We start from the raw sequence: 27612 nt of genomic DNA, 5'->3' as shown, positions 1-27612 counted from the left end.
AGCACATAGGCAGAGAGGCAGGCAGAGAGAAAGGGAGAAGCAGGGTCCCCGCCGAGCAGAGAGCCCGATGCAGGTCTCGATGTGGGGCTCGATCCCAGGTCCCTGAGATCATGACCTGAGCCGAAGGCAGAGGCTTAGCCCACTGAGCCACCCAGGCGCCCCCGAGTTCTTCCACATTTTAGCAGTGAATCCTCCTTATCATGACCTACTGTAGAACAAAAATGTATTATAGTTTACATCCCAAAGTAAATGAAGTATGTAGCTTATCCTAGTTACTCATGCATATTTATATTTATGATTCTTAAAAAGGCAAGAAGAGGTATTAAGTGGTCAGTGTATGCCCTCACACCCACAAAAATGAATAGTGATCTTCTCAAGAGAATGAGAGGATTTTGTGGGAAGATAAGGCTCTGTGGGGGGAATAATAGCACAATAATACCGTAGAAAGGGGAGAAGGCTGATAGTAGATATCTTGCTTTCCCATTTTCCAGTCCAGTTCCTACATCACATGTGATCAAAATAAGGGATGCTAATTAGAGGGTTTCTAAAGTCTGCACTGCTATCCTAGAAGTCCTAGTGAGCCACAACATCTAGAATCCTCCCCTACATTGATTCTTAAATACAGTAGATGAAGTAGGACTCCTAGAATTCATGCTTAGCTAACTACATACCACCCCCCCCCATTTCATTTATCTCATCAAATGCTATGATAACTTATAAGTTTCAGGCATGGGTTATTTTTTTAAAAAGATTTTATTTATTTATTTGACAGACAGAGATCACAAGTAGGCAGAGAAGCAGGCGGTGGGGGGGGGGGGGGGAGCAGGCTCGCTGCTGAGCAGAGAGCCTGATGCGGGGCTTGATCCCAGGACCCTGGGATCATGACCTGAGCCAAAGGCAGAGGCTTTAACCCACTGAGCCACCCAGGCGCCCCTGGGTTATTTTGTTATAGCCATTTTCACTATAATTATAGGTGTGGTGATAGCAACAAAAGGAATACATAAATATGCCATTGACGTACACTCCAGAAGTCCTAACATCCTGAGTTGATGTTGTGACGTATGTTTAGTTATACTGAGTTGACTTAGTTTCCTTACATCACTTTGGAAGGTAACTGTTTTATATAATATTGTGATAAAATGTGAATACTAAATCACTGACCTATGAATGCTGATTTTGGAATACTTCTTTCTGAAAATTAGGTCCTGCTTGTTCATAGGTCAAATCATATCTCCTTTACTAAATACAAAACCTCTATGGTATGATTATTTGGCTTAAATAATGCTTCTATAATACCCGCAAAAATTACCTGGTCTCTGTTCATATCTGGACAATTAAGGTTTATACATAGCTTGTATCATGGCACCTCTATGTTCAAGCAACTTTTTAAATGTTAAGATTGGCTTTTCACTGAGATGTTCACTTGGAGATATTCATTGATTTTAATTTTTTTTTTCTCATAAAGTGAGGGGAAATGAAAGGAGAAAAAATCAGGGAAAGAGACTAATGGAATACTGTACTCCTAGAAAAGTTAACTGGCTCTCATTGCTTATTTCTGTTATTTTGTGTTGCCTAACCCGAGAATTTATCTTAATATCTTGCAACAAGGATATGCGGGGATATTTACCGGGCTGCTGTGGCTGCTGCAGCCTCGTGGGATTTTCCGGCATTGTGGATACCCGGTTTTGATCAAGTGGTCAGTGGTCCAATGCTTCTCTGACATGGTTCTGTTCTTTCTTGGCAGCTGTAAGATGATACAGGAAGGTGATGAGTGGTTCCTGGATTACTTCTTTGGCAGTCAAAAACCTGTGCCTGAAAAGATGGGAAATGTAGGAGAGTCCTCATTATAGTGACAGGGAGTAATGTGAATTGAGAATTGAATTGAGAGATTCTAGCTTTTCCTAGTCCTACTTATGTATTATACTAGGAGACTGCTTACAAGGCAGTGCTATGCAAGGTTTCTGTAGCCCCTCATCCCTGTATATTTTTTTTTCCTCCTCCCTCTTTCAGGCCCCCCTTTTAGGCTATTACTCCTCTTGCAAATGTCGTTGCACTTTTATTGGACCATGGTATTGAACTTCATACAAAGATATGCCTCATGTTAGCCTAGCAGAACTTTCAAACCTTATAGTCCCTATGATTATCATGTGAAGGAACCTTTCCTTTTTGTCCTTCGATATCCTATAAACCTACATTAAACTTCCTCTTAAAGAAAATTTAGAGAGGGGAACTGTGCTGGTGCTCCTTAACCCTGACAGATATTTACTAAATGATTAATTGAGACATTGTTGAAATGTTAGTGAATTAATGAAAACAACAATTCAGGGGCCCCTTTATCATTCAAATAGCACTGGAAGCAAAACCATCACATTAGTTAGTAACATTTTGATGGTTCTTAACTACTCTGTTCCTGGTCTATAGTCCTAACCTCAGGACTTAGTGCCTACCATAAACCAGAAACAGAATTAAAATACCTGTTGTATAAATGCTGAATGAACATCAATTTGTCATTGCCAACATTTGTAAGTAGGCAGCAGATACTGCCTAGGTGCCTAAGCCTTATGAACATCAAGATTCTGTTTCCCTGGCTTGCTCTCCCTCTCACGAACATCAACATAATTCCCCTTCTCTCCAAACAGCCCATAATGCCTTTATTGCTCAGTGACTCAATCTCTGATTCACATGCATCAGAGCCAAGCCACATAGCTTCAAATTAAAACTATCTACTTCTCTAATGCCTTCCAATCTTTCTCCCTTTTCTTAGAACATCCTCTTCTTTCTCTGTCAGATAAGCCCTGGTGTATGTCTGGATGAAATTAAAATATTTCAGGACAAGACCTATCCTCTCCAGCTCAAGCGTTCTGCATCCAGTCCTGGGTTTGATTTACCTTTTTCTCTATGCTGTTTTTCCTCTCATGTCCCTTTGTCATGATAAAAACAGGTATTTTTGAAAAGTTCTAAAATGAAGAAAAAAAAGCCCTTACTTCTCAGTTGCCTACTTGATACTCAGGATTTTGAACTTTCATATTGATAAAAATGACCATGTAACAAATTTAGATCTTTTCCTACATTCTTTACTCCAGCATGATTGGCTGATGAGAAACATAGAAATACACTCTGGAAAGTGAACAGTGTGAAGCATCTCCCACAACAGCCTTAATTTTGTATGTTTTTGTGTGGCTATTAGTTCTAAAGTTTGGATGGCCCCCTAATTAGACTTTTCTATTCACAGTAACTTAAATTTTAATATATAGCTATTATATATTATATAATTATATAGGTTATATAATTATATAATATCTATACGCCTACTATTCTAACTTCAGAAAATCAAGTTAAACACACCTATGTATATTTTGTGTCCTAAATTTTGTCATTACACTATAAATGTAATTGTAATGTACATGAACATTAACAGATGCTAATATTAACATGATTTCCGAGTACCATAGGTGGTCTCAAGACCATGTATGACTTTATTCCTCTCTAAATAATGGAATTCTCACAAAATTTCCTGTTCGGTCACTGTTGCATATTTGATTTTTTTTTTCTTCTAAATATATGTACAGCATCATAACTTGAGATGTTACATTTTTGTCCTTGAGTGTTTCTTCAAATTTACCAGGTACTCAAAACTTTTGTTTCATTGCCTTGGAAATACCAAAAACAAAAGTTGTAAGCCACTTGCTTTTTTTTAGTAGCCTGAGTTATTTGAGTGGCTTGTGCAAGATAAGGAGAGCAGTCCCTCTTAGGGGTGTGAAATTGATGGCTGTTAGGAAGCTGAACTAGTAGAACGGTTCCTTGGTTGGCTTCCTCCTAAGATCCTAGGGAAGATCTGTGATCCTTCTAGGGGAAATGGCAACCCCAGAGTCAGGGGTCTTCTCCACAGACTGTTTCCCATGCCCAAGATTGCACAGGAACAGTGGAGCAGCTGGGCTTAAAAGCCCCCCAAACAGACTACATTTGCAAGTATTTAGACGTTAGTGAATTGATAACTGGAAAGGCTTTCCTGAAAAGTCTCTTCAGGTGAAGATCTATCATGTGGCTGTGACAAATGTAGCTGGAAGCCGGGATAGGAACAGAAATTCCCCATCTTGCATGACTGGAGTCCTTTTTAGTTTGCTTTAAAGGGAAATAAAAAGTGACCTTCATTCTCCATCTGAATTTATAGTAAAATGTTTCTGTTCATGTCGTTTGCTCCTTTCAACCCCAAAGTTTGCGTCTTTGGTTTCTAGTTCTTCATCTGGCTGCATTATGACCTCTACTTAAATGTCCCTTTCTCAAGTACTTCCGTTAGCCTTCTTTCCAAACCATGTCCATTTTCCCCATTATAATCTATTGACCCTCTCTATCTTCTGTTGTGTCACTTACCAGAGTTTTTGTAAATAATCATTAGTAACTTAATGCCTGCCTTGCCTTTCCCACTCTAGTAAGAATGTAAATTTCAGAGTGAGAGGGCTGAGTCTGCACTGCCTATTTCTCCAGATCTCTAGCATAAGTTGACAGACAGTGGTACAGAGCAGGCACTCAATGCATATTGATCAAAAAGCATGACTATAGACGAGAATATCTTAAGTAAATTTGACTTTGAGATGAAGTCCTATCAGAATAGTATCATTTCGGGGTGGGAATAAAATACCTAAGGATGATTTCAAGACATTTGGGAAGTATTGTTTTGGCACTCGATACCTACCAATTTCCCACCAATGTTTCTTGAGAGGGGTGCCTGTCTTGTAGATACTGATTTCCTTAAACTCAAGACTGATTCCTCAAGCCTCACCAGGACTACACACACTGCCACCATTATCGGGGGGTAAATAGTGATAGTTAATAGCAATGCTTACAAAGAAAACATACTTATGAGAGCCTTGATCTCTAAGTGGTGTTTGTTATTTATTTGTGTGACCACTTTTTAAATGCTTTGTCTACCTTATTGTAGACAAATGATGGGATTAGGTAGTAACTATGTAATATCATCTAGAGACTCTGTCTTCTTTGCTCACTTTTGAATCTCCACTAGTTGGTACACAGATGACCTCAATAAAAATTTGTGAATGAATGAGTATGCTGACAAAGTTGGGGAAACCAATACCAATAGAGAAAATAAGTAGTAGAAAATATACAGTAAAACAACTTAGAAGCATCTTTCTCTTAAGACAAATAGCAGTGACAGCAAATGGATATTATGTAATGTCCATTTATAACATGTAACAGTTATGTAACAATAAATGTATTTTTTGTTACAAAAATGTATTTCTTAACTAAGTACTGCTTTGGGGGGAAAAAACATGTTAATCTCCCACATTTTAGCCTGGTGTATAGCACACAGAATGGTGTTTTGGTTGAATCAATATACCAATGGATGGTTCATCCTAGTCCTTTTAGGGTCAGACTTGGATAAAAGAGTGACTTCCTTCCTATCACCCTGTTGCATACCCTTACAATGCATATTCCATTCCTCACTTCTCTCCTTCACAGTTCTCACTTTTCCACTCTTCCTGATGCCCTTAGGGTTTCTCTCATAGGCATTCTAAGGCCCTGCCTTTGTCGTTGCCATGGCAACACCTAAACTATAGATCTAGTACTTGATCTTCCCTACTTATTCCCTATTCCTTCCCAAGTGCTTACTTCCCATCCTCTACTACTGATCTTCAAATAGGCCCTATCCTTTTTTTTTTTTTTTTTTTTTTTTTTTTGCCTTATCCAATTTTAAAGAGCAATGGTATGAAAAGGGTAATTAGTAATTGGACCAACCCCAGTGAATCAGGGGAAAATAGACTGTATAACTGTAACATCAGGTAACTTTCTCAATATTTAGAAATTGTTCTAAAGTTGTCTAGCAACTTCCCCCCCCACACACATATAATGTACATTTTAAAAATGAAGACACTAAGGCTAAATTTCAAACAGGAGGCAGGAAACTCAAGGTTGTTGCAAGGAAAGTATGAGTCACTCAGGGAATTAGCAACAGGGAGCCTTCCCAGACTAAGCCCAACTCAGCTGCTGCCATTCCTCTAACAATTCCCTTCAGCACTTGGGTATTTTTGAACAGCTGAGGTTGGCTTTTTACTTTTATAACTAAAGCAACAAAAGATAGAAATATCTCTTCATTGTTTGATGTTAGTCCTGACTGAATTATATATCCTCTGGGGAAACAGACCACATCTTTTAAATGTTTCATGAGATGCTTCATCACTAACAGTGAAAATTAGATTAGAATCAGGCTTTTGCATAAGTGAAAAATTTAAAATATTCTGGGAAACACCCATTCCTTTGACCAAACCCTTTTAAAATACAAATGATAGTCATTCCTTATTCCTCTGTACATCTATACAGGGGACAGAGAAATAGGGAAAGAAAAATCCCTTCTGTGTAGTCTCCTCACACACTCTTCATTGTATCCCCAAAGCTCCCTTTCAAAGCTTAGCTGGGCTATCACGCTCCTGTCCTTTCTTCTGTTTGCAAACTCTTCAGCTTCACCCGTCAGGTATCTGTCAATAGAACTTTTCTGGGGATGTTGGGGTGGCTCAGTTGGTCAAGTGTCTGACCTCCGCTGAGGTTATGATCTTGGAGTCCTGGGACCCAGCCCTCATTAGGCTCCATGCTCAGCAGGCAGTCTCTTGGACCCTCTCTGTCTGCCCCACCCCCATTTATATTTTCCCCACCCCCTTCAAATAAAATATATTTTTAAACTTCTCAGCTCAGGCTTCTCTTTTAACCTGAAGTTCAGAGAAACTAGGTTCCAGCTTTACTGGTGATAGAGAAGGTGATACTGAATATTTCAGTTCTTGTTTTTTCTCTCATCATTTTTGGTCTCTTGGCTAGCAAGAGCAAAAGATGACTTTGACACTATACCTTGGTATAGCCACTGATACTGGGGACTGGACACAAGGTATTGAGCAAAAGCTAACTTTGTCCCTGCCCCCCCCAAAAAAAAAGAAGAAGAAATAAAGGAATGATGGATACATTAAACAACTTCCATAAGGTATTGTGTTGAGAATGATTCTGGCTGAATTTTTAGTTAATGGGTAATCTATGAACTGTTTTTAAAAACCTGGCCAGAGAATAGTTCAGCTTTAGTGTATGCGACCAAATAGATGCTCAAGTCTTTTGTTAGGACGATCTAACAAACCTATATTAATTGAATTCCTTTACTGGAGTTGCCCCATTTAACAACAAAACAGCTTGAGTTGTCAGTAGCTCTGTTTCCAATTCTATTCCTCCCACTCTTCCCTTAGTCTTTTCCAGTCATGTATACCTTCTCACCCCTCCCCTAAAGATGACTTAACATGTTCACCTCTATAGAGCTTATCTCAATGGTCACCATTGGCAAAGTTTGTAAGGGGTGACTGCTTCATCCTTTTCAAATCCTATTAGCTTGCCTGACCTACTGACTAGGTCCAATAGCCTTGGAAGAAATAACATACTGAACTGTTTTAAGAAGAAATTAATCTTACAGTAATAAAAGATAACACTTGACAACTTAATTCTCCTCATTCCCACCCCTATATGTAAAGATAAGTTAGAACATGGTCATATTAGAGCGGAAGTGTTACCCAAGTCAAAAAAAAAAAAATCCCTCCTTTGGTTTAATCAGTAATTAGGGCCCTCAGGTGGGTTTTACCATGAGAAATGAAAAGGGTAGGAAAAGTGTTGTATGGAACCTGTATACAATCTTACGTAGAGCTATCTCATTTGATATTGTCCCTAATTCCTTTACAAGATGGCCAAGAATCCTAGTGAAATATCTTGCTTTCACCCAGCTTTCCCTTGAATTTTTATTTCTACCAATTGTAAGGATGGTAGTCATCACACTAAGTGATGCTGTCAGCATTTAGATTTCAAGTGACCGTCATCCCTGGTAAGAGGTCTGTAGCCAGACCTTTACCCCTAACATAAGGCTGATGATAGAAAAATTATATAGAACAAAGTGAGCAAAATCATCTCAATGTGCATGAGCATGAGAACTCTCACTCTGAGGGATTTGAATTGTATATTTTATTGCTTCATCACCAGATGTAACAATTAGTTCAGCTGCTTTGAACATAGCCTAAAATAATACTTATCTTTGTTTTTGTATACTGACAACTATAGATTGAATGTTTGCTTCCATAAAATGTATACATTAAAATTTAATTTCCTAATTTCCAGTGTGTGGGTATTGGGAAGGGAGGACAATGAAGGTAATTAGATTACAAGTGTGGACCCCACCTAATGGGGTTAGTGCCTTCAGAAGAAGAAACACAAGCACTCTTGTGGGGCGTGTCTCTCCGCTTCTCCTCATGTGAGGATAAATGGGAAGACAACCACTGAAAACCAGAAGTGGGCTCTCATAAGACATTGAATCAACCAACATCCTGATCGTGGACTTCCCAGTCTCCAGATCTGTGAGAAATGTTTAAGTCCCCAGTCTATGGTATTTTTTAAGATTAGCCTGTACAGGAAGACTGGAATTGGTACCAAGAAGTAAGATGCTGCTGGAACAAATATCTAAAAATGTGGAAGTGGCTTTGCAACTGGGTCATAATTAGAAGCTGGAAGAGTATTGAGGTACATGCTAGAGAAAGCCATTAAGGGAATTTTAAAGGTGAACTGGTAAGAGATCAGAGGATAACTATAGAAAAGGCTTCCATCTTATAGAACACATTATTGCAGACATTAGAGAAATATAGTATAGGCCATTCTGATGAGATTTCAGAATCAAGAAACCTATTACTGGACAATGGAGAAAAAGCAATCCTTATTATAAAATGGCAAAGAACTTGGCTGAATGGTGTTCATGGTTTTTGTGTTTTATAGAAGGTGAAATTTCTGAGCAGGGAAACTATATATTTAGCTGATGTGATTTCTAAGCAAAGCTTTGAGGCTTAGGTCCTCCTGACTATTTAGTAAAATGCAGGGGATAAACTGAAAATGAAATTAAGTAAAAGGAAACCATAGCTTAAATACTTAAAATTTTCCATACTACAAAAAATGAGCACAATGTGTTTGGAAGAAAACATTAAGGATGTGATAGAATGACCTTTTGATAAGGAGATTGGTGTGGGTGCATACCATTGCCTTAATCAACAATCTTGAGAGTCCCTAGGAACAGAGATGGGACTACCAGCAGAGATACAGTCAGTTGCAACTAAAGGAAACCAAAACCAAGATGGAATGAAGGAAGCCTGTGAATATGTGCTGTTCATTAAGGGAAGGAGGACACCAAGAGTGACTCAGATCATTGGGGTTACTGTCTAGACGTCCAAAAGAAACTGTAGGGTCAGGCAACCTATTGGAGCCTCAAGGGCACAACTCTATCTCAAGAGGAGCAATGTCCATGCACAAAAACAAGGATTGCATAGTACCCTCTGATCTGTGGGGGTGACATTGTCACCTCAGTAGATCTAAAAGGCAGAGAATTGAGACAAAGATGATGGTTCTCAAGTTTTAAGATCTCATGGAGTTTGACTCATCAGGTTTTAGACTTGTTCAGGACCAATCACCCCATTCTTCATATTTCTCCTTTTTGGAATAAAGTCCATTTCCCATCCATCTCATCACTGTATTTTTTTTTTTTTCAGAGCAACTCAGCATCTTTATTGAGCACTTCTTAGTTCAAGGCACTAATTATAGTAAAATAAATATATATGTTATTACAAGAGAAACTGTGACTAGCTCACAAACACATTTCCATGGAAATGTAGGAAAAGGGGAGAGTAAAATAATATTAAAATCTATAAGAATTGTTCTGGTCATCATTGTATTTTGAAAGCACATAATTAGTTTCATAGGTTCACAGCTGGAGGAATTTTATTTTATTTTATTTTATTTATTTTATTTTATTGCCTTGTGAAGAATCATACCTTAAGTTTCATCCTTATCTGATTTAGATGGCGTTTACGTGAGATGTTGTACTTAAATCTTCACATCAACTCCTAAAGTCTTAAGATTTGGGGGGTATAGAATGAACATATTCTACTTATAAGAAGGACATGAATTATGTTTGGCCAGGGAAAGAATGCTATGAACTGAATGTGTCCCTTCAAAATTCACATATTGAATCCTAATCATCGATGTACATAGTATCTGGAAGTAGGGGGACCTTTTGGTGGTAACTAGGTCATGAGGATGGAGCACCCATGATGGGATTAGTGTCCTTGTAGGAAACACACGAGTGCTTGTTTTCCCACCCTCCCCATCCCCTTTTCACTCCTTCTCAACCTCTGAGGACACAGCAAGTTCTACAAATCAGAAAGTACACTTTCACCAGACTCTAGATCTGCTGACAACTTGCTCTTAAATTTCCCAGTCTGCAGGAGTATGAGGAAGTGTATATATATATATTTCAAGCCACTCAGTCTATAGTATATTTGTTAAAGCAACCCAAACTAAGATACAGACCAAGGACCTTATCCTGGGCATAATGAAACCTGAGAAGAACAAATGTGAGATTCTGGGATTGAGCAGTGCAAACCTAGCAGAGGTAGTACCCCACAGGCAGAGGTGAGGAGTAGCGACTTTCAAGGCAGTAACATGGAATCACAAATGGGGAGTCTATATATAAATACATTTATATGAGGGGCACCTGGGTGGCTCAGTCAGTTAAGTGTCTGCCTTCAGATCAGGTCATGATCCCAGGGTCCTGGGTGAGCCCCACATAGAGCTTCCTGCTTAGAAGGGAGTCTGCTTCTCCCTTTCCCTCTGCTGTTCTCCCTGCTTGTGCATTCTCTCTGTCCAGTAAAATATTTAAAAATATATGTATTTATATGAACAGATAAATGGAGTTTAAAAATGAATATGCCATCATACACATTTCAAAATTAAAACTGATGTTTGTAGTATAGAAGGGCAGTGGAAGTTTACCTGTAGTTTCAAAAAGCTGAACTAAATTCTCCAAAGTAAGAAATCATAAGAACTCCTAATACATCACAGGCCATAAATAAAAAATCAATGTTTTTCTTTATAGTTCCAATTCACGATATATGAAAAGACATCAGTACATTTCTTCAGGTATCATCATTATCCTTATGCAGTAATCCAAAAATCAATCCGTGAAAAATAAGCATGACTAATCTTGTGATCACATAGTTCAGCCTTGTATTTTCCTTCCTTAACGTTCACAGGATGAAATGTTTCTAGTTCCCCATATATTTCCCACAGTTAATTGTTAAGCGTTTTGTGAACGTGACTTATAAGATTAGTTCACTGAAGGCTCATGGAAAAGTAAACTAATATCTTTCCAAAGTGGCTGCACCAACTTGCATTCCCACCAACAGTGGAAGAGGGTTCCCCTTTCTCTACATCCTCTAGAACACTTGTTGTTTCCTGTCCTGTTAATTTTGGCCATTCTAATTGGTATAAGGTGGTATCTCAATGTGTGTGTGTGTTTTTTTTAATTCTTATTTATCTATTTGACAGAGAAAGAGAGATCACAAGTGGGCAGAGAGGCAGGCAGAGAGGGGGGAAGCAGGCTCCCCGCTATGCAGAGATCCTGATGCGAGGCTCGATCCCAGGACCCTGAGACCAGAACCCAAGCCGAAGGCAGAGGCCCTAACCCACCGAGCCACCCCGGTGCCCCTCAATGTGGTTTTGATTTGAATTTCTCTGATGGTTAATGATGATAAACATTTTTTCATGTGTCTGTTAGCCATTTGTATGTCTTCATTGGAGAAGTGTCTGTTCATGTCTTCTTACATTTTTTGACGTGATTATCTGTATTGTGTGTGTTGAGTTTGAGGAGTTCTTTATGGGTCTTGGATACCAGCCCTTTGTCTGTAGCGTCATTTGCAAATATCTTTTCCCATTCCGTGGGTTGCCTCTTTGTTTTGTTGACTGTTTCCTTTGCTGTGCTGAAGCTTTTGATCTTGATGAAGTCCCAAAAGTTCATTTTCACTTTTGTTTCCTTTGCCTCTGGAGACCTATCTTGAAAGAAGTTGCTGTGGCTGATGTTGAAGAGGTTACTGCCTATGTTCTCCTCTAGGATTCTGATGGATTCCTGCCTCATGTTGAGGTCTTCTATCCATTTCGAGTTTACCTTTGTGTATGGTATAAGAGAATGGTCGAATTTCATTCTTCTACACATAGCTGTCCAATTTTCCCAGCACCATTTATTGAAGAGACTGACTTTTCTTCACTGTATTTTTTTTTTTCTTCTGCTTTGTCAACGATTAGCTGACCATAGAGTTGTGGATCCATATCTGGGCTCTCTACTTGGTTCCACTGGTCTATGTGTCTGTTTTTGTGCCAGTACCATGCTGTCTTGGTGATCACAGCTTTGTAGGAAAGCTTGAAATCAGGCAATGTGATGCCCCCAGTATTATTTTTCTTTTTCAACATTTCCTTAGCAATTCAGGGTTTCTTCTGGTTCCATACAAATTTTAGGATTGTTTGTTCCAGCACTTTGAAAAATGTTGGTGGAATTTTGATTGGGATGGCCTTGAAAGTATAGATTGGGGAGGGATATAAACCATGAGAGACTGTGGATTTCAAGAAACAAACTGAGGGTTTTGGAGGGGTATTATGGAGGGCACATATTGCATGGAGCACTGGGTGTGGTGCATAAACAATGAATGCTGGAATACTAAAAAGAGATAAAATAATCTAATATCTTTAGCTCTTTGAGAGTAGAAGTTGACCCCCTCTTAAAGAATTTAAGAAGGTCAAAGGTGATCTTCATCTGTGGTTCTTTTTTCCTCTCTTCCTTCTCACCCCTGCACCCTACCTTGAGGATCACATTTAGACTCTGGGAAAGGGGGATCATCTACCCTAGACCCTATGCTTGAGAACAGTGCTCTTCATTATTTGTGATCAAAGAGTAAAGTCCTATTTTTAATCCCTTGTGGATAAATATTTTTATAAAATAGCAATTTCAAATCACAACAAAATTTTCTATGTGCTTATTTTTAATTTCCATACTTGCCTCTTAATACCTAGTTGCCAAAAGTTCATGCACTGGAATGAAGGCATGGAACAGATTTTGAATAGCACTGCTTAAAAGAGGATCTTCCATGCCCCAAATTTAAAAAAAAATTTTTTTTGAGATTATGTTAAAATCAACACTCTATCATGAGGTCTGACATTCAGTGCAAACACTGTACAACTGACAACTATAAATGTCTACTTTCATAATGAATACCGTTTAAGCCCAAGGGAAACCAATGCTGCTTCTCACTCATAGACTCCAGTCCCAAGAAGGAGGGTTCACCTAATACCACAAAGTTTTGCGTCTTATACTGTTGCCAAGACTGTCCTTTGGAGTATGGGGAGGATATGAGCAGAGGAATTCTTTGCATAAGGGCATATTAACTTGCAAACATATTTTTTCTGCTAGTATGACTGTAATACATGCATTTATAATAAAGCGGTATTTTTTGGTAGTGCCAAACATCCATTTCCTTGCTTTTCTTCTTGTTCTGATGCATGATTCTCAGAAGTCTTACTGTTGCATAGAGCAGGTGAGGAACGTCTAATAAAATTAAGTAATAGTCCTCTGACATTTACAAATTCACATATATAAATATTGATTACATGTAAGAGGTGTAAAGCAGTAAGGCTATTCTGTACTTGGCAATTAGATGTGTTATTTTATTTTCAGTATTAAAAGAAAGAAGGTCTTTATAAATCTACATGTAAAGAATTCTTATTTTAGAATATTAGAGTTATTGAAAAGATACAAAGCAAATACAGAGCTCTTATCTACTCCCACACCCAGTTTCCCTGATTAACATCTTACGTTAGTATAGTATTTGTCATAATTAGTAAACTGACATAACATAGACCTTAGGTTAAAAGTAAGCAATTCTGAATATTAACTTATTTGTTTTGTTTCTAAAATTCCCTCAATACATTTAGTAATCCTATCTCCTTTGGCATCTCTGTTCTGGCTGTTAAAAGATTTATTTTTTTTATTTTTTTATTATTTTTTTTTTTTAATGACTTTGTGTTTTGAGGATTCCTGGTCAAATGTTTAAAAAAAAAAAAAAAGTTACTTGTTTTGGTTTCTGATCCCTCTCCCACAATGATCATACTGGTGTTCTGTATTTTGGGGAGGAAGACCTCAGAGATAAAATGTTGTTCCTGTCCTGTCACATTGAAAGTGCATGACTTATTGTTAACTCTGATCATCTGGCTTGAGGTAGACCAGCTTTGTCCACTGTGAACTTCCCTCCTGCCTCCTTTTCCATATGGTACTCTTTGCCAGGAAGTATTTGCAGTTCATACTAAAGTCAGGCATTCAGAATACTTCACCACTTTGAAAATGGAATGCCACATACGCATTTGGAGTTTTTCTGCATAGGTGACTTCTGTTCTCCATTTGTTCATAATGCTAGATGGTTCCAGCAATAACCAGTAGAAGTTCTCTTTCAGTTGGCTTCAGTGTCTTTGACATATGTTTATCGTATATCTTTATCCTATATTTTGTTTTAGCACTTTCTCACGCTGGTACTACAAAAATGCCACAGGCTCATCTTGTATATTGTAGACTTTTCCAAGGAACCCTGGTTTTTAAAACCCGAATAATATTAGAAACCAAAAACTATATGCTAAGTGTGTTCATTATTACAGGGCTGTAGTTTCTTATGGGCACCCTTAAATGAGCAAGCAGATAGGTGTATGTACTCACACATATATCTGAAAATGCTTCTATATGTAATATATGAAAATGTATATATGAAAATGCTTCTATATGCTTCTATATGTAACCATTCATTTACTTTACAAACATGGGCTCATATGTCTCCAACTCTGACCCATTGCCACCCGTACCATTATAGATTCTTCTACCTTGCTTGTGTGTAACCTCCCTCTCCAACATTGAGACATCTGGCACCTGCCATCTCCTGAATATTGTTGAGTTCCAGTATACATGTATACCATTATCAATTATCTGTACCCTGGTGGTAACAACTCCATCAACTCAAGTATGGTTCTAATACACAATTGCTTTTGTCTGTAGTTATGTAGTTCATTTCCAACATTACTTATACACTCTTCAGTGAAGTCTTTTCATGAATTTGTAACACAGTTCAATGACTTTATTGCATTCTGCATTCCGTCCTGGGATTCCCCAACCTCCTAAAGGACTTATAAGTCTTCATATCTTAGGATTCATTCTTTGTGCAGTAAAGTGCTGTGGATTGTGACCTATGCCTGGTTAGATGAGTCATTACACTCCTCTACAGAATAGCTTCACCACCCTACACAATCTTCTTTATTTCAATTGTTAAATGCTCTCCCACCTTCTCAGGACAAACTCTCATAAACCACTGATTTTTTTTTTTTTTTTTACCATAACTTGAGTTTTGCCTTTCCTAATATTCCATATAATTGGAATCCTACAGAATTTAGCCTTTATAAATGGGTTTCTTTTGTATGGCAATATTCACTTAAGATTCATCCCTGTATTTTCATAGACTTCATTTATTTACCGAATAATATGTTCTGTGGAGGTACTAGTGTGTTCATTCATTCATCTATTGATAACCATCTTAGTTCCAGTGTTTTGGTGGTGGTAATAAAGCTGCTGTAGGATTTCTTGTAGATACTGGCAGTGATACAATACTTGAATAAAACAGGAGGATGTCTCCAAAGGATACAGAAAAACATCTGGAAGGCTAAGGCATAGAGTAGATTATTCAAAAGCTTCCAAGTTCTGGGGCTATAGATGTTCAAATGTCAAATTTAGAGGGTGTATTTTAACACTTCAGGCTTTCAGCAAAATCCTAGAAGGATTCCATTTTGGGAATAAAGACCATACCCCAGAAAAGATTTTTCCCAAGAACCAGATGTAAAACCAAAATAAATGCAACTTAACAGACCACAAATCTCCACTTGATCAAGTGAAACACCAATAACTTACCTGCCCGTTGGACAACATTGAATCTTCAGAAGAAAACAAAAATTCAGAATCTGTAAAAGCATCTTGTTAGGTACAAAATATAACAAGTTACCATACACAGGCAGGAAAATCCATTATCAAGAAGGATAAAAATTGAGAAGATAATTGACACGGATATTAGAATTAACAGAGAGGAGCTATAAAAAGTTTCTGTAGTTAAGGGTGCAATAGATCATAGAAAACCCCAAAGAATAAGAACTGGGAAATATACAATATTTGAAATATTTTTCGTGATCAAGCTTATCAAGTGATCAGGTACAAAAGTCTATAGAAATTTTACAAACTAAAGTCACAGAAAAATGAAATCAAATGCACACCCTCAATTAAAATGTTATGTTAATAACATTAGAATGAATCATGATTCTTTTAAAATATGAATCTTCAGAATAAAGATTGAAATAAATTTATTTTCAATGTTTCTTGGCCTAATATTAAGCGAGTAATTAAGAACCCAGAAGAAGGGACACGAAGAGGGGAGAAAAAATATTTGAAAAATAGTACATAAAAATTCTTAAATATTGATCCATTGATAATAAATTCCAGGCAGAGTTGTGGGTGGGTCCCCCTCCATTTGTTTGAGGGGAAGACTGGTTCAGGACTAGTTTCTTTCTTCTATAGATCTGAGAGTCCAGATACACTCTTTATCTATGTGGGTTACTATTTGTACCTAGTTTTCCACAGACTAACAAAATACAGTGGTGGAATGTTTTGTTTGAAAAAATAATATAATTCATTGAGTCAAGGAAAATACACATGTGATGTTAAGCACCCATATTTACAGTTAATCCCCCAGGAATCTTCGATGAATCACATTCTTGATAGAGTTGACCATTGAGCAATGTGGGGTACTCTACCCCCTCCGTGCAGTCGAAAAATCCATGTATACATTGGACTCCCAAAGAACTTCATTGTTGTTGACTAGAAGCCTTGCTGATAAGTTGATAAACACCTATTTCCTATATTGTATGTATTATATACTATATTTTTCATGTTTAGTTTATTGTAAGAAAATATAGGGATATATTTGCTGTATCAAATTTGTGTAGAAGTCAACCTGTACAGTTCAACCTAGTATAGTTACAGTTGAGAAAATGGAAGTCTGAGGCCACACCTGTAATTAACAGCAGTTTAAAGTATAAAACAAGACCTGAGTGTAAGTCCTTATTCCAGGTCTATAAAATACTAGAAATTGTCAACTATTACTAGCATCCTCTAATCTAGGCATCATCATCTATTAGATCTTCTAAATTTTAGGTCAAATAATATCTTACTATAGAACTAAACTAACGAGAAACCACAGGGAAAATTTGTGATTCCCCTTAGAATGCTGTACACCCACCTCTGGTAAATCAGTGTTCACAAAAATACTTTTAACCAGTCATTCCCCGATGGCCATTTATAGAACATACAGAATATTAGACTAAAAGACATTTAGTACAAAGTTATTCTATAACAGTAATTCACTCCAAATTGAATTCCTTCTAAATCTTATAAAGACACATGCTTAGAGAGTAATGTCCGATTTTAAGCATAATTGAACTATATAAATTCAATGTGGACAAAAATTTGAATTTGTTCTTCTAGTTGTGAGTTGTAAATGCCAGTTATGAAATACAGTATTACAACAAATATCGTAAAAACTTTCTACAATATAGTGGGTTTATTAAGTCAATCCTAAAATTCCATTATTTTGAGAGCTACTTTTGCCTGTAATGCTTAGATTTATTGTTTGGCTCAGTGGTTGTTAAATTTCAGTACAATGGAGGGGAATCTTTTAAAGCCGAATTGTAGAAAGCAGAGTCTGACATTTACAGAATAATTTGTGTAGCTGAGAGTGACGGGGCGGGGGAGGTAGAAAAAGATCTCTCCATCTCTGGGCATTCTCTTATCATGGATATTATCGTAGGGTCCTAGCCAGTCTTCACAAAGTGGACAATGCAAACAATGCATTTAGGATTGGTACATCATATGGTCTCTCCCCAAATTTGAGTGATACCAGATTTCTTAACACAAGAATAGATCAATTCTACTCAAACATAAAACATGTTCTATAGGACTCTAGGGGTAGACTTTATGGTAAGATATTAATCTAAAAATGAACTACAGATGCTTGAAAATTACAGAGATTACAAAATGAAGCAACTTCAGTTTTCTTAGTAGCTGGTGGTGGTCCCCAAAGATATCCATGCTTTAATCCCTGAAATCCATAAATATGTTAGCTGATGTGACAAAAGGCAGGAGGAAGTGGCATGTGGAATTAGGGCTGCCGACCAATTAATCTTGAAATGAGATTATTCCAGATTATTTTATTGGGACCAACGTAAACACCATTTCCTTAGAGATGGACGAAGGATGCAGAAGAGTCAAATATTTGAAGATGGTAGAAAGGACCCCAAATCAAAGAATGCAGGCAGACTCGAGAAGTTGAGAAAGGCCGGCAACAGGTTCTCTGTAGAGACTTCAAAGGATCACAGTCCTTTGACATCTTGATTTTTAGTCTAGCAAGACTCATTTTGGATTTCTGACTTCCCAAACTTTAAGATAACAAATTTGAGTTGTGGCGATTGGCTAAAGCAACAATTAAAAGCTAACACATTCGGTTGCCAACTTTAAACAAAACTCAAACTTTTAAGAACTAAATTTTTTCCAAATCAATTAAATTGAAGTAAGAGTATTTTACAGAATACTTTGTGGCACTGGTTTATCTGAGATTGCAAGCAATAATAAGTTTAAATAGTAAGCAAGTATGATATTTTCTGAAGAAAATATTACCACAAACATTTCAGGTATCTGGAAAGAGGTAAGGATCATCCCAAGGATTTCCATTTCATTCCCCACAGAACTATTAATCACTAAACATGCAAAAACATGGAGTCAGTGGGTGCTTTTACATTTTGTACATACTAGGTAAGAAATATTATTGCAATTAATTGAGCTGAAGATTTTCATCTGTAACATTTTTGAATGTTTCTGCTACATCTAAATTGTGCTCATCAACTAATGTACCATCTGATGACTTGTCAAAACCCTATGAAAACATTGCTAAGCTCAGTTTTTATTTTAGAACTGTTTTATTCAGAAAACGTCAATTTTATTCCTATTTTTAGCCAAATGAAAAATTTTCTTTAATCATTGAAACATCTATATATGTTTTCATAAAATGCCCTTAAAATATTTAACATTTGTAAATTTAATTAAAATAGCATTTTGTCAGTCTTAAAAGCAATAAATATTTAAACATAAAATGTAGCCAGGATGGTGCTATTCCAGAGGAATACACATGTGCCTGTGACCCTACATCTTTCCCTATTGACACTTCTGTTGCGTTTTCAAAATGTAATGTTTTAGAAGATTAATTTATTAAAGATCTTAGGGATTGATTCAGGAAGGAAAGAGGGATTACAACACACAGCACCTAGCCATTCCCCAAATTTTCATTTTTTACATTCCTGCTTTCCAACCATCTCTTCTTTCTTAGTTCTAGCTTCATAGCTTTCTCTCCACTTTTGAAATCCAATTCCATATGCGCATCCTCTTACTCAAGATATCTGAGTTCTCATTCTCCTTAGAAAACAGTTTATTTGTAAATAAGTTATAAACTTTCACCTTAATTTTGGGGGGTGGGGGTTCCTGTCACAGCAGGAGATTTTGAAATTGGTCCACTTTAAAGACTATTTCATTGAGAAGATAAATATCCTTTCCTTTCTACAGAGCATCCAGTAAATGCAAATCAAGGAGATGAACATAAAATGAAATATGTAAAAACACTGGGCTCTGACCTAGTCAACATAAACTGCTGGTATTAGGAAAAGTGGTGTGTAATTAGGCTAGGGTATTTTGTTGGTATTGTTGAGAAATAAATTTCAAGGACATGAACACTTGCATTCACACTTTGACATTTCACAAGTAGTTGATTGAGGGATATGGTACAAATATCAATCCACATAGAGGGGGTGTTTTTAAAATTTTGAGAAAGCTAGAGAGAATGAGAACGCAAGTAGGGAGAGGGGCAGAGGGACAAGCAGACTCCCCACTAAGTGGGGAGCCCCACATGAGGCTCGATCTCATGACCCTGAGCCAAAGTCAGACATTTAACAGAACCACCCAGGTGCCCTGAGAAGACCTATATTCTTATACATTTATATACATGTATGTCCACACACACATAACATAGAGAACACATGCTGTGCATATATACAGAGACTAAATTGGATATTATTACCAACTCTTACTAAAGGCCCAATAGCCTTTTAAGTCAATTAACATTGAGCCTCAGATTTATTTGTTTTATTTTTACTTTTTATTGAAGCATAGTTGATACAACATTACATTAGTTCTAGTTATACAACATAGTGATTCAGGAATTCCATACATTATGGTCCCCACAAAAGTAGTTACTATATGAAATTTACTGGTTGTAAAATGGAATGATTAATCTAGTTGCTCTGACAAGGTTATTTCCAGCTGTAAGGCTCTGTTAAACTTAGAGTACATGGCCCAATCCCTGCTTTTGAGAAACTTTTATTGGGACAGCAAATGATGAAACTATTATAAAGTAGCATGTGATTAAGCATGATACCCCAAAGAGCAAATTGGAACTGGTCTAGAAGATACTTAGAAAAGTGGGTCTTAAGTGATAAACTTGAAGAGAGAAAGCTGCTCTTGGAAAAATAGAGGAACAGAGTCTGGAATAAGCCTGCCATTTTGAAAGGATTGTTAGGACTGACTTGGCTGAGCAGTTTTTGCTGGGAAGCAGGAGAAAAAAGAGTTTTAGTTTGTATGGTAGGTCCTGACTTCGGCAAGACTGAAAGATTGGAAGAGAAATATTTTTCTTTTCTTTTCTTTTCTTTTCTTTTCTTTTCTTTAAGATGTTATTTATTTGAGAGTGTGAGCAAGAGCACGAACAGGAAGAATGTCAGAGAAGCAGACTCTCCATGGAGCTGGGAGCCCAGTGCAGGACTGGAGCCCAGTGCGGGACTCGATCCCGGGACTCTGGGATCATGACCTGAGCTGAAGGGAGGTGCCCAACCAACTGAACCACCCAGGCACCCGGAAGAGAAATCTTGACTGACCTCTCTAGGCAAGGTTGTGTAGTAAGGAATGTTATGATAACACAATAGATGCAGTCTGGTGGTAACACACAGGATTGAAAATTTATGAGAAAGAGGAAAGAAATGGAGTTGGTTAGGACAGCTAAATTTCTATGGAGGATCTGCTGAATATAAAACACTGTACATATGCTATAAGCAATACCAGCCTCTGGTACAGTCTTCCAGGAGGAAGAATCAGCATATGGTATAGACAGACTAAATTCAAAATAATAAATTATAATTAAAATGAAGGCAGGGATAAGGAAAATGTTAACTATTTTTTAATTGACTTCTAAATATGACTTGGTACCTTACTGAATATGAAGGAAGCACATTCAAATATAACATGAATACATGAAACTTGAGGTTGGTGAAATAGTGGTGGCAGTAAGGATGAAAAGGAACTCAAGAGGGAAAGATTTTAGGAGGAATAGATTACTTTTTTATAAAGTCTGTGAAAGACCGTATTTTAGGAAAGCAAAGGACATCTTAAATTGCTGATTCAAGAGTCCAGTGTTAAGTATTTAATTAATATCTCTGTATATTTTGTACACTAAAAGATTATTTTACTTCTAAACTTAGTTAATACTCTTTGATAGGTTCTTGACAACTTTTGCACAAACACAACTGGTTAATGTCAACAGCCAAATCATGAAAAGGACAATTTTTTTAAAAAACTTACTAAGTACTTGCTAAGCTGCTGCCTACCCAGGTTCAGTACTAGAGCCAAAAATTCTCATCGGCATTAATATAAGTTCCGAGAAAAATGTAAGTAGAAGAAATCAAGGATGAGAAACTTCAGAAGAAATCTAACTCCTGTCTTCACTTCTCAATAACTGGGTCCACTTCAAGAATATTCTTCCTTGACCTTTAAAGCCTCAAATACTCCACTTTGCATTTTATCACCTCTAGTGGAAAGGAACTAGCAATATTTTATATGGAGATATGAAATTACCAATGTGTTTTATAACCAGAAATTTCTACCTAGGTTCTAGTGTCTTGCCTGCACGTAACAGTGATACTCAGGGCATTTGGTGAAATTAAGCAACGTTAAGTCTTATTTAGAACCTCATTCTCCATTGCACAAGTCTTTCAGTTGTTACAGACAGATAGCATCTTTAACAATCCTGGTATTCTTAGGAATCTCTATATCATATCGCCTGTTATTTGTATGGAATATGACAGCCCCCTAGGTAAGAATCTAGAACTTACTACCCTCAAGGAGGAGGGATATTATCCTATGTAGATAAACTTAATGGATTCAGGGTACCATGAAAAAAGGCAAAGTGAAACAAGAGGCGATGGAATTTCTGAAAGAACATTGATCCACGTCATGGTGGGGGGTGGGGGGGATCTTGTAGGGTAGGTTATTCTCTGAAGCAGCGCCCATGGGCTGGCCCGTCCCTTTCCACATCACGAAATAATGAAAGTGCTTCTCCCTGGCTAGAAAGGGAAGCCAAGACAGGAGATCTGGTGGCATTCCTGACTGTGACAGCAGGGAGAGCAGAGTTCAGTGCTTCTGCATTTGCTTTGGGAGACCATCCACCAAAGAGTATGGACTATAGGAGGGATCAGCGTTAGTTTTGACAGTAGCCTCTGGATGGTGACCTGCAGGATATCATCAAGGTTTAAGAAGAAATTAATGAGACAATGAGGGACAACAGATCAGAGGAACCACAGAACTAGCAGAGTACATGGTTCATGGGAACATAGCCCTTTTTGTATTTACAGAAAGTCCTAATGAGAACTGAGGTTCTGTCCCTGGCAAATGGGAGACTATTGATTGTCTTGAAGAATAAAATTGTTGAAACGACTTTACCCCTGTGTAGGGGTTGAGCTAATGTTTCACAATTCTTGCTCCTCCTGCTTGAACACTTAAATCTGTATTGCATGCTTTATTCCTTCCATCCATATCCAGAAACCCAACTACCATCTGTATAGCCATAACTAAAAACATTCACACACTCAGAAAACCTATCTTTACTTTTTTTTTTTTTAAGATTTTATGTTTATTTATTTGACAGGCAGAGATCACAAGTAGGCAGAGAGAGGTGGAAGCAGGCTCCCTGCTGAGCAGAGAGCCCGATGCGGGGCTTGATCCCAGGATCCTGAGATCATAACCTGAGCCCTGAGATCATGACCTGAGCCGAAGGCAGAGGCTTTAACCCACTGAGCCATCCAGGTGCCCTCTATCTTTACTTCTTATTAAAACCAGAATAATAGCACTTTGCAATTCAGCCTGAGGTTATAGTAGTGTGACTATAACATAATTAAGTTGGGTTTATTAAGTCCTATAAGGACATTAATCTTATTCCTTTAGAGTCCTGGCATATAATTTGTAGACTTTTTCTGAATTAGCCTGATACAATATCCTTCTGTTTAATATCAACCATAGTCTTGTCTGTACCCTTCTATGTCATGAAGTACTTCCTATTCAGACTTAAGCTGGGCTATCAGGGCTGTAAGTTACAAATGCATATGTTGATTTGCATGGCTTTCATTTTGAAAAAGGACGCTTAGTTTAAGTCAATGGAACACTAATAGTTGCAATAAATATTTGCATTAATTGAATGCTGTGATGGTGTAAAATGGTATGTTTAAGCTGGTTAAGGGATCCTCGTTTGCTATTATTTGTGTTAATTGCTTGTTCCTGCAAAACTAAATTTCTTCTGCAATTGTAGCCATGTGATGGATGTGGCTCTCGTTATGTAAGGCTGAGTTTTCAGGTTATGGGACTGACATTGGGAGGAGGTAACAAACAAATGATGATTTCCTTCGTTTTCTATTCTATTTTTGAACTGCTTCCTTTCCTAAAAGTAAGAGCTCCTACAAGCAAGATTTATTCTCCTTTCTCCAACAGAGAAGGCAGATAAAAGCATATCTAAAAATAAAACAAACTCTTACCTAGAGGTGAAACAAACTTTCTATAAACATACACACACATATGGGCTTTTTCAGGCAATGTAATCTGTTCTAGTTACGGTCATTTTAGTTTCAAGAAGGACTCTGCAGCTAAGTCCACAAAAAAGAAGGGGAAATATATTTTCTTATAAAGATAGCAGATAATTGTCTCCAAAGGTAGGAGACACAGACTTACAGGGACTGAAACTAAGTAGTAGAAAATCCAAGGTTCACTTGTCACTTCCTAAGAACTACATGTTCTCTCTAGTCTCAGCATGTGGGTTCCTTGCACTTTTGTCTTTTTTCCTAATTCATTAATTCTATTCTTTAATAGTCTCAGCTTGTGAGTAGCTGCAGCTTGCTAGGGCACCAACCTCATTCCTGATTCTGTTTCATAAATTTTGTTTTTCCCCCAGACTCGACCTCATAAATTATCTGCTTCAAAACCCCTAGGTAACCAACACTGGCTTCTGGTTTTCTAATTCAAATTCCCAAGAAAGAAATCTAATTGACTCCTCTAAATTTTTAAAGCCAGTTATAGATGATTTTTCTTGGGCCGGGTGTGCACACCTGAGGAAGGGCGCTGGGGTGATATGGAGTCTTAGGATCTGATAACCGCTTAGCAGGTATTAATGGTAGAGTTCTTTTCTGAAAAAGGTATAGGCAGAACTTCTGTCTAAACATTTAACCTCAAACAAAATTGTTGGCTTCTGTGTTAGACTATTTTTCTAGTCCCTGATGTGGGCAAAGTGGTGTGGCAGAAAAAGCAATTGATTTGGTGACCTATAGACCTCATGTTTCCAGGGCTAAAATTATTTATGATTTGAACTAACAACACCCCTCTCAGTGATGTAAAATATGTGGAAATCTTAACGTGATTTGGGGTATGCTTTCAGTACTCAATGCAAAGTAATTCTCTTGCTTTTCCTTCTATTTAATGAAGCCTAGATCTCTAAATTAGGGTAAATAACTTTGGCAACTCCCAATATTTTACCCCTTAGAAAAAAAGTAATAAGAATCTAAAAAATACGTGATAAATTTTTCCTAGATTTTGGCTTACATTTAAAATGTAGCTCCACTGTGTTTATAGCTTCTTAATATTCTCTGTAGCCTTAAAATCTTCCATTTTCATACCAGTTTGTATAAGTATTTTCATGAGCTAATCCTATATAATATCACAACAACTCAAAGGAAAAGCTGTATTATGTTAAAAATGAGAAAACTAAAGCTTCTTAATTTTTTTTTTTTTTTAACAAGACCTGCTTATTTTAGAGAGATTATATTCAGGACAGGAAACAGTGGGAGAGAAGTTGAGGGAGAGAGAAAATCAAGGAGATGCTGCCCTTGGGGGATGCCCAAGGACATTTGAATGCCCATAGGGCATGGAGTCCTATGCGGGGTTCTGTCTCATGACCCAGAGATCATGACCTGAGCCAAAACCAAGAGTCCAATGCTTAACTGACTAAGCCACACAAATACCCCTAAAGCTCATTTTTAGTGTATGACCTAAGGTGTTCCTTCATTTCTTTCTTCATATAGTCATTCATCCAATGACCGTTTATGGAGAACTTACTATGCCACGCACTGTTGTAAAAATGGAGAGCGTTTGCATTATTAGTTTGTTTTAGTAGAAGGAGATGGAAGAAAGAGAAGGGGGGGAAAGGAAAGGTGAAAAGGGGCGATGAAAGAAAACATGGTGATGCATACTGTACAGGGCATTGAAACAACGTGGGATCATTCAGGGTAGCTGGTGCATTACCATAGGTGGAGTGGCCATGGAAGTCACTTAGAGGTGACTTTCTAGCTGATTCCTGAGTTGTATGCCAATGTATGGGGCAGCAGCAATTTAAGAAGAAACCCAATAAAGCAAAAGCTCAAAGAGCTGCCTTAGAGTATTTGGAAAACAGCAAGCCAGTGGGTCTGGAATTTAGGCTGAGGACAGTATGGGATGGGTTTGGAAAAATAGACTATTAGGAATTGGGAAGACAAACTATGAATTTTGGACTTCCGATGAGATTGGAACTGTGATAGTCTAGATCTTGGTATTTCCATGCTTAGCTATGTTTTGAATTTTTGACCTGAGTAGTCTGTGGCAAGTTGATTTTAGAGAATCAGAAATGGAAGCAAGAAGTCTACCTAAGACTCTTCTGTCATGGCAAGGAGAGGTGGGAGTGGTAGGCTTATAGCTAGAGAGATGATATGTTCAGAATTAATTTAAAGTAAGATTGAGAAGACTTGGTGTGGGAATAGGGAAAACAAGAAATCAAGAACTTCTGCTTAGATTACAACTCTAAATATTGCCTGTCTGTTCTACCATTTATTGACATGGGGAAGATGGTCTTGCATAGGATTTCCAGGCAGAGATGTCTTCCCTTCCCCCGTGATTCTCCAGAAGTTTGTTTTTCTACATCTAACATTTTAAAAATAAGTTGAGAAATTGGGAGCCTGAAAGTATTGTAATTTTCTTGAAAGGATTAAAGCCTGACAGTCTACCAAGAGACATTCCTGATTTGAAAGAAAATACTGATGTCAAGTTTAAAGCAATAACAGGAAATGCTGATTTTCAGAGTCAAAGATTAAAGCTGATATTTCTAAAAACTGGCACAGAAACAGACAATCATTCACAACTTAATGAGCCGAGCTTGATCATAGCTGCTTCTGACTAACGTGTTTGTTCACAGTAGTCCTGTCTTCTGCTGATGGACAGTCATTCCTGCTAATAGATTTTAAGTTTATGTGCATAGTACACTTTATATAAATCTTGTAACAGTGTTTCAAGAAGTAATACATTTTAGAAATAAAACTTTTAACCTTGTTAGGAGATCCAAGGATGGTTCAAAAAGTAGCCAATAATGTCGCTAGTGTTGTCTAGTGTTTGAACATTTGTTATAAAGCTAAAGTTTTTGTAAATGATACTACAGTATTTTTAAAAAAGTAAGCATTTTATTATTATAAAGTGTAAAGAATATGAAGAATGCTGGAAGTGGTCTATGAATAAACTATGATTTAAATAATTCTCATTTCTTATTTCTAAACCCCAAAGATTTGTATGTTTGGGGCATGTAGAAGTACATATATTTCAAGGAACCCCACCATTTTTCTTATCCCAGTAGTACTGAACAGTACTCAAGTGTTGATTTTTTTTGTCCCCTCTGTCCTTACTTCCTGTAGCTATTTTTCTGTTTGCCAACTGACAAGAGTTATTTCTATCCTCACTAACACGAGTTGCTGTAACTTTTTTCAGAGATGAAGAGAAAGGACCTCATTCTCTTGCAGGGATAAATTTGCTTATAGCACCTCTAGAAATTTCTCAGTTATTAAGAAAGAGCTTTATTTTAGAAGTCCCTTGAGCTGCAGGACTGCCCTGCTCTGTGCTATATAAACCACTCCTTTCTTGTCTCTGTCCCAGATTGGCTGTCATAGACAATAAGAGCTTATTATAAGAAAAAAATGTGTTCATTTTCTCACTTGCTAAGGTTCCATGGGTTCTCTACCAGTAGGACCTCCATGGGGAACCTCTTCTGTGTTTAGACATGTCCTGAAATGCTAGATTTCACAGCTCTGTTTGCATCCTTATTGTGGAACTCTCATCTATGTTGGAAAGATGAGAAATCTTCTATAATAAGGTCACAGGTGTTAAAAATAAAAGCATCTGCAAGTCTTTTTTCATGAAATTATTATTAAATCTCTTGAGGAAAATTAAACCTAACAATTGTTACATAAATCTAACCATATTTGAAC

At 37.3% G+C, this 27612-nt stretch overlaps 1 pseudogene; it reads left to right on the top strand.

Annotated features, from left to right (window-relative positions):
- LOC131830211 (proteasome subunit alpha type-1-like) overlaps positions 1-27612 on the top strand; it is a 187359-nt pseudogene that overhangs the window by 48000 nt on the left and 111747 nt on the right.

Source organism: Mustela lutreola, chromosome 4, assembly GCF_030435805.1.
Source record: "Mustela lutreola isolate mMusLut2 chromosome 4, mMusLut2.pri, whole genome shotgun sequence".
Lineage (NCBI taxonomy): Eukaryota > Metazoa > Chordata > Mammalia > Carnivora > Mustelidae > Mustela > Mustela lutreola.
The sequence above is the reverse complement of the archived record's forward strand: the minus strand, read 5'-3'. Positions and strand labels throughout refer to the sequence as shown.